Source organism: Salvelinus alpinus, chromosome 27 (assembly GCF_045679555.1).
Source record: "Salvelinus alpinus chromosome 27, SLU_Salpinus.1, whole genome shotgun sequence".
Classification (NCBI taxonomy): Eukaryota; Metazoa; Chordata; class Actinopteri; order Salmoniformes; family Salmonidae; genus Salvelinus; species Salvelinus alpinus.
In genome coordinates this window covers 32,674,933-32,682,811 of record NC_092112.1, presented here as the reverse complement: position 1 = coordinate 32,682,811, position 7,879 = coordinate 32,674,933, and the positions used below count along the sequence as shown (strand labels likewise).

Here is a 7,879-nt window from a genome sequence, read left to right as displayed (position 1 = left end):
GGCCCTGTGTGCGGGGGTGGGGTGGAGGACAAACAAGCCGTCAGAAGACCAGGATGCAGAAGAAGGACACGGCAAGCCACTCATACCAGAGAGAAATGGCTCAGAGGAAGAGCCTTCAAGAACCGCACTGTGCTTTCTATCTTCTCATACTTATAAGAGAAAAATGACATGATCATTAAGGCTACACTTTTACATGATTTCCATCAGAGATCCATTCCTGTTATTGAAACATGGTATAGTACTTTAAGAGTTTTAAATGAAAATATGAGATAGTTACAAAACTGAAATGGTTGTTACAGTGGGGCAAAAAAGTATTTAGTCAGCCACCAATTGTGCAAGTTCTCCCTCTTAAAAAGATGAGAGAGGCCTGTAATTTTCATCATAGGTACACTTCAACTATGACAGACAAAATGAGAAGAAAAAAAATCCAGAAAATCACATTGTAGGATTTTTAATGAATTTATTTGCAAATTATGGTGGAAAATAAGTATTTGGTCAATAACAAAAGTTTATCTCAATACTTTGTTATATACCCTTTGTTGGCAATGACAGAGGTCAAACGTTTTCTGTAAGTCTTCACAAGGTTTTCACACACTGTTGCTGGTATTTTGGCCCATTCCTCCATGCAGATCTCCTCTAGAGCAGTGATGTTTTGGGGCTGTTGCTGGGCAACACGGACTTTCAACTCCCTCCAAAGATTTTCTATGGGGTTGAGATCTGGAGACTGGCTATGCCACTCCAGGACCTTGAAATGCTTCTTACGAAGCCACTCCTTCGTTGCCCGGGCGGTGTGTTTGGGATCATTGTCATGCTGAAAGACCCAACCATGTCTCATCTTCAATGCCCTTGCTGATGGAAGGAGGTTTTCACTCAAAATCTCACGATACATGGCCCCATTCATTCTTTCCTTTACATGGATCAGTCGTCCTGGTCCCTTTGCAGAAAAACAGCCCCAAAGCATGATGTTTCCACCCCCATGCTTCACAGTAGGTATGGTGTTCTTTGGATGCAACTCAGCATTCTTTGTCCTCCAAACACGACAAGTTGAGTTTTTACCAAAAAGTTATATTTTGGTTTCATCTGACCATATGACATTCTCCCAATCTTCTTCTGGATCATCCAAATGCTCTCTAGCAAACTTCAGACGGGCCTGGACATGTACTGGCTTAAGCAGGGGGACACGTCTGGCACTGCAGGATTTGAGTCCCTGGCGGCGTAGTGTGTTACTGATGGTAGGCTTTGTTACTTTGGTCCCAGCTCTCTGCAGGTCATTCACTAGGTCCCCCCGTGTGGTTCTGGGATTTTTGCTCACCGTTCTTGTGATCATTTTGACCCCACGGGGTGAGATCTTGCGTGGGGCCCCAGATCGAGGGAGATTATCAGTGGTCTTGTATGTCTTCCATTTCCTAATAATTGCCCCCACAGTTGATTTCTTCAAACCAAGCTGCTTACCTATTGCAGATTCAGTCTTCCCAGCCTGGTGCAGGTCTACAATTTTGTTTCTGGTGTCCTTTGACAGCTCTTTGGTCTTGGCCATAGTGGAGTTTGGAGTGTGACTGTTTGAGGTTGTGGACAGGTGTCTTTTATACTGATAACAAGTTCAAACAGGTGCCATTAATACAGGTAACGAGTGGAGGACAGAGGAGCCTCTTAAAGAAGAAGTTACAGGTCTGTGAGAGACAGAAATCAGGCTTGTTTGTAGGTGACCAAATACTTATTTTCCACCATAATTTGCAAATAAATTCATAAAAAATCCTACAATGTGATTTTCTGGATTCTTTTTTCTCATTTTGTCTGTCATAGTTGAAGTGTACCTATGATGAAAATTACAGGCCTCTCTCATCTTTTTAAGTGGGAGAACTTGCACAATTGGTGGCTGACTAAATACTTTTTTGCCCCACTGTATATGGTAGGCCTTGTTTACATGTACATTCAAAAACCTTTCCAATAACAGTAGATGTCTAAATGTGTGCTGTGTTAATTAACACAGGTCAAGCAAGGTTTCCATGAAGAAGTCTTAAACACTCCCACTGGGCACACAGTGGTTGAATCAACGTTGTTTCCACGTCATTTCAATGAAATTACGCTGAACCAACGTGGAAAAGACATTGAACTAACGTCTGTGCCCAGTGAGCTGTGACTGCTGAGAGAGGATGAGGGCAGCCACCTGACAGACAGGAACGAGAGTCGAAAGAGGCCCTAGATGTGCTCCGGGAATAGAATCATCTTACATGGAAAGAGGGTGTGTTGTGTCGGACATTCCAGGACCTCAAAGAGGTAGAGCCGATTGTCCAGCTGGTTGTCCCTACTGGTGAGAGACAGCTGGGAACTGTATCATGGGAGGGCAGGTTACTGGGAGGCAGAAAAGACCACAGCGCTTATCCATGCCAGATTCTATTGGCCAAACCTAGCCAGAGACATTCCAAATTGGTGTGCCACTTGTCAGCCTTGTATCTTACGAAAGCACCAGCTTGTCTGAAACAAGCACCTTCAGTGCCAATCAAAACGTCAGCCCCTCTTGAACTAATGTCTATAGACTACCTGAGCATAGGCCATCCAGAGACCCTCATCACAATGTGCTGGTAATGGTAGACCATTTCACTAAATATACTTGGGCCACCCCTACTAGGGACCAGATGGAGACTACAACTGCAAATGCACTGTGGCAGAAGGTAATCCAGCCTTTTGAAGGTAATCCATCTTATTGGACATTTTGAATATCAGTTTATAAAGAATCTATGTGGATTGTATGGAATAACCAAAAGTCACACTACTCCTTATCATCCATCAGGGAACGGCAGGTGTGAAAGATTTAATAGAATGATCATAGGTTTGCTGGAGACGGTTGGAGTGGAAAGACAGCGCTGGCATGACTACCTGCAGGAAATGATTGAGGTATACAACAACACGCTGCACAGCACTACAGGATATACTGTACACCTGCTGAAGAATCCCCTCTGCTGCCTGGGGAGTAGACACTCGTGAGAGACATTAAAGCAAGGGACCGGGGTAAGCTTGCATAAAATTTGAAGCAGCTCCCTCATGTGGTAGTAAAACAACCTGACCCAGAACTGCCGGTTTATGTGGTCAGACCAGAAAAAGTAGAGAGGAGAGGGTTTTGCACCGTAATCTTGTTCATTTCTCCCAGTAGAGCGACCAGGACAACCCCCTAGTGAAGTTGATCTCCCTCTTAGACTAAACAAAGCCCCCAGCCACCCTCTGACTAGCCCCTGTTGCTGTCCCCTGGATTGGGTTTTGGGTCCCTACAGGTGCTGAGCCGGAAGCTGGAGATGGGTGCCATGGTGATGCAGAGAAACCACGAGCGGGAGATGGGTGCCATCGTGCCACGGAGAGACTGCAGGTGGGAGATGGGTGCCATCGTGCCACGGAGAGACTGCAGGTGGGAGATAGGTGCCATCGTGCCACGGAGAGACTGCAGTGGGAGATGGGTGCCATCGTGCCACGGAGAGACTGCAGGTGGGAGATGGGTGCCATCGTGCCACGGAGAGACTGCAGGTGGGAGATGGGTGCCATCGTGCCACGGAGAGACTGCAGGCGGGAGATGGGTGCCATCGTGCCACGGAGAGACTGCAGGCGGGAGATGGGTGGCCGTGGGACTCCAATCTGAAGATGGGGACCGCTGTGACAGGGCTGAAAAGGGCCAATGTAACCTTCGTGAACCAAGGTGATCTACAAGGACCACTAAGGGAGTTCACCCCATAAGAAACAGAGACTTCGGTTAAACGGTTGGGTTATGTTATGGCCATTGGGGACACTGGCGTTTCAGTAGGGAAGGATGTAACAGGGTTCTACAAACCTGCTTAACGTTATTACTTCTGTCACTAGTGTGGTTTGACTGAGCACATATTTTACTTCCTTCACTTGACTGTTTTCACATTTTGAATTATTTGCACGCTTGAGAATCCTGCATTTAACGATTGATTTTGCGCACGTCACCATAGTTTGCTGTGTTTCACAATTGATTTAAGGTGTGTACAGTGCTGGTTACTCCCCTCTCTCTCTCTCTCTTCCCTTCCTACATAATGATCTCCATTCAGTTCTCTGGAAACAATGTCTGACACCAGGTGTTTCTGTTAAGGTTGGTCCGCCATCCTTTTCCTCTCCTCATGGTTGCCCTATTGTATAATTATTGGAATGCTGTCTGATATCGGGTGTCTCTGTTAAGTCCTATGTGGCAAGGTCTGTGCTCTGCCGCAACTGGATCGTTGGAAACCCTGAGCTGTCCGTGAACTATCCACGCAACTGTTGTTGCTACTGTAGATACTGCTGCTGAGACTGAGCTACTAAATGAACGTGTGCAGTACGTGAAGCAGACTACGGTGGGCCGCTCTGCTTAAACACCCCAACAGCAACGGATGAACTGAACTAGCCCACTCGACTGCGATTGCTGGCAATCCTTTTTAATCAACCTCTTTAATTAAGAACCTTTTTGTGACTCCCTTTCCTCTTCCCTTAGAATATTTAATCAATATTGTTATATTTTGAATAGAGCGTGGGTGTGGTTTCTCTTGGTCATTCGGGTGTCAATGCTCAAACCGGGTTTATTCTGAAAGTTTTTGCTTCTAGTCTCGCCCCTACACACACCGTTCCTTACAGAAGCACCTGGTTTAGTAATTGTTGTGATCGGTGTCTAGGCAGCAGAATCCTCACAACATATTTCCAAGCTCTTTTATATATCTGGATGATGGTTGGTTCTTAAGTGGAGCTTGTACAGACGTGCTCAAATTTGTTAGTACCCCTCCACAAAAAACGAAGAATGCACAATTTTCTCTGAAATAACTTGAAACTGACAAAAGTAATTGGCATCCACCATTGTTTATTCCATATTTAATAGAAATCAGACCTTGTGTTTGATTTTTTTATTCAACATAATATTGTAAATTATAAAACAAATAAATGGCATGGGCAAAAATGATGGGACCCTTAACCTAATATTTTGTTGCACAACCTTTAGAGGCAATCACTGCAATCAAACGTTTTCTGTAGCTCTCAATGAGACTTCTGCACCTGTTGACAGGTAGTTTGGCCCACTATTCCAGAGCAAACAACTCCAGCTGTCTCAGGTTTGATGGGTGTCTTCTCCAGACAGCAAGTTTCAGCTCTTTCCATAGAGCTTTCTGACACTGGGCAGTATGTTTCACTCCAGAATGCCTTGATAGTCTTGAGATTTCATTGTGCCCTGCACAGATTCAAGGCACCCTGTGCCAGGCGCAGCCCCAAAACATAACCGAGCCTCCTCCATGTTTCACTGTAGGTATGGTGTTCTTTTCTTTGAAAGCTTCATTTTTTTGTGTGTGAACATAGAGCTGATGTGACTTGCCAAAAATATCCAGTTTTGACTCATCTGTACAAAGGACATTCTCCCAGAAAGATTGTGGCTTGTCAATATGCGTTTTAGCAAATTCCAGTCTGGCTTTGTTTTTCTTTCAAAAGTGGAGTCCTCCTGGGTCTTCTTCCATGGAGCCCACTTTCGCTCATAAAGCGACTGATGGTGCGATCAGAAACTGACGTACTTTCACCTTGGAGTACAGCTTGTATCTCTTTGGCAGTTATCCTTGGTTTTTTTTCTACCATTCACACTATCCTTCTGTTCAATCTGGGGTTGATTTTCCTCTTGCGGCCACGCCCAGGGAGGTTGGCTACAGTTCCATGGACCTTAAACTTCTTAATAATATTTGCAACTGTTGTCACAGCAACATCAAGCTGCTTGGAGATGGTCTTCTAGCCTTTACCTTTACCATGCTTGTCTATTACTTTCTTTCTGATCTCCCCAGACAAATCTCTCCTTTGCTTTCTCTGGTCCATGTTCAGTGTGGTGCACACAATGATACCAAACAGCACAGTGACTACTTTACTCCATTTAAATAGGCTGAATGACTGATTACAAGATTGGAGACATGTGTGATACTAATTAAATAAACACATTTGTTTGAAGTACCAACAAATGTGTCCATGCCATTTTAGAATATCTTTGTAGAAGAAGCAATAATTCATGTCTTTTCACAGGTTCTTTGCTTTATTCTATGACATACCAAAGGCATGCAAGTATACATGATAAAATAGCTTTTAATTTCAAAACTTTTCAGGAGGAATGAAGCATTATTTCAGTGAGCTGTAAGGGTACCAACAAATTTGAGCACGTCTGTTAGTGGACCTTGTTGGCCTAGTTAAATTTAGCCTAATGGCAGTAGAATCAACCTAGTGCACGTGCAATGGGTATTCAATAGGGGACGTACAAAGGGGAGGTATTTGCTGTTTTTCTGACTTTGACCTACCTTAAACTGATATTAATTATAAAATGTCCATGTACTGCATGATTAGACTAAATACTAATGTTGATGCAGAAAACTCCAGAGACTGGGCTAAAGGGCACAGCTATTTGTTTTTTGTCCTCAGACATTTAAGAATGAAAGAAGTAGAAGCGGGTGTCTTGTCACAGTAACTCCGCTGTAGCTCCATTTCACCATGTGTTGTACAGAAGGCCATCTGTCATCTTCTGGATCTGATTGATTGGATGAGAGAAAATAGAAGAGAAAGAGGTGTTCTGTATGTATTTGTATTTATTACGGACCTCCATTAGCTGCTGCCAAGGCAGGGTATTAAGAGTACTGTATGTTTGTAGGAGCAATGGAGTGATGTTGTCATAGCAGTAATGCTAGTTTCCTCTGAATGGCAACAGTTCGTAGGCCTATTCCTGAGGCCTGAATAGGCTATTCTGTGATGATACCTTGGAATCGAATCAGGGACCACAAAAAATTGCTCAGTGATAGCCATTTTTTTTTTTTTTAGTTGATCTATTTAAGACCAGGCAGGAAAAAAACACCTCTACCACCACACCACAATATTTCAGTTTATGTTGGAACTTTGTCATGGCATTTTACTATTCAGTAAGCACAGCTGACTTTGCCAAATCTTTTTTCAAGTAGACTATTTTTTTATTGGACTACACATTTATTTCTAAGTTATATACGCAGATACCTCTTGAAGGGAAATATAACCTCTGATGAAATGCCATACACAGGCTTGAAGTGGGACAGGGTCTTGCATGTACTCAATTCAACTCTTTCAGCATGAGCTAAGACTTCCTGCCCCACTTCACGTCCCTCTGAATTTACGATTGGTCATGTAAAGGAAGCACAGCACATCCAGATGTGTGCAGCACATGCACGCTGTGATTTGTACCCATGTGTGGATGTAAGTCCAAATTTATCAGCATGTGCCCGTGCAAGGTATAGTTCTGTAATGTATACGAACATATAACATGTCTATTGGACCACAAAGTTCTCAACGCATTTGGTTTCTCCCATTGCTGTTGTTAAGATTTACATCGTGTCGGCAAGGATAGGGATGTAGATATCGTTGCTATGCTCTAACTCATTGTCAGATGAAAGGATGAGGTATTGAGAAAGACAATGCAGGAACATGTCCTGACTTTGTTACAAAAAAACAAAGATAGAGGTGGATTTGTTAAGCCCAGACAGCCAGATAAAGAGACTCAGCTGATGCTTGATAGTGTTATCAGACCATTGCATGCCTCTGCCTCCTACATAAGCAGAGGACAGAGAGCATTAAAGCAGGTTGATGATAAACGTCACAGAAACCGCACAGAGATTAATTAAAGAAGAATAAAGACCATAGAACAGAACTGTTATGTTTTTGTTTTCTTTCATTCAGGATTTAGATGGGTTCTGTCACTGGCATGAAAGAAACCATTCATTGTGGTAAGATCTGCTTATAGGCTAGAGGTATTTTGTTGTCAGGGGTCTGAATGAACTCAATGCTCTCAGCCAACTTAGTCTAACTACATAAAATTGCATAGACTGCTGATTTACTCAAGTCTTTTCCCAGTGGAAGGGGA

General features: G+C 43.5%; 1 long non-coding RNA gene across 1 annotated transcript; it reads left to right on the top strand.

Moving 5' to 3' along the window:
• Positions 1 to 449: 449 nt before the first annotated feature.
• LOC139556419 (uncharacterized) lies at positions 450 to 7,666 on the top strand. Its single transcript, XR_011671120.1, has 2 exons — positions 450 to 3,009; positions 3,270 to 7,666. It is a non-coding gene; the product is annotated as an uncharacterized lncRNA (long non-coding RNA).
• Positions 7,667 to 7,879: the final 213 nt, after the last annotated feature.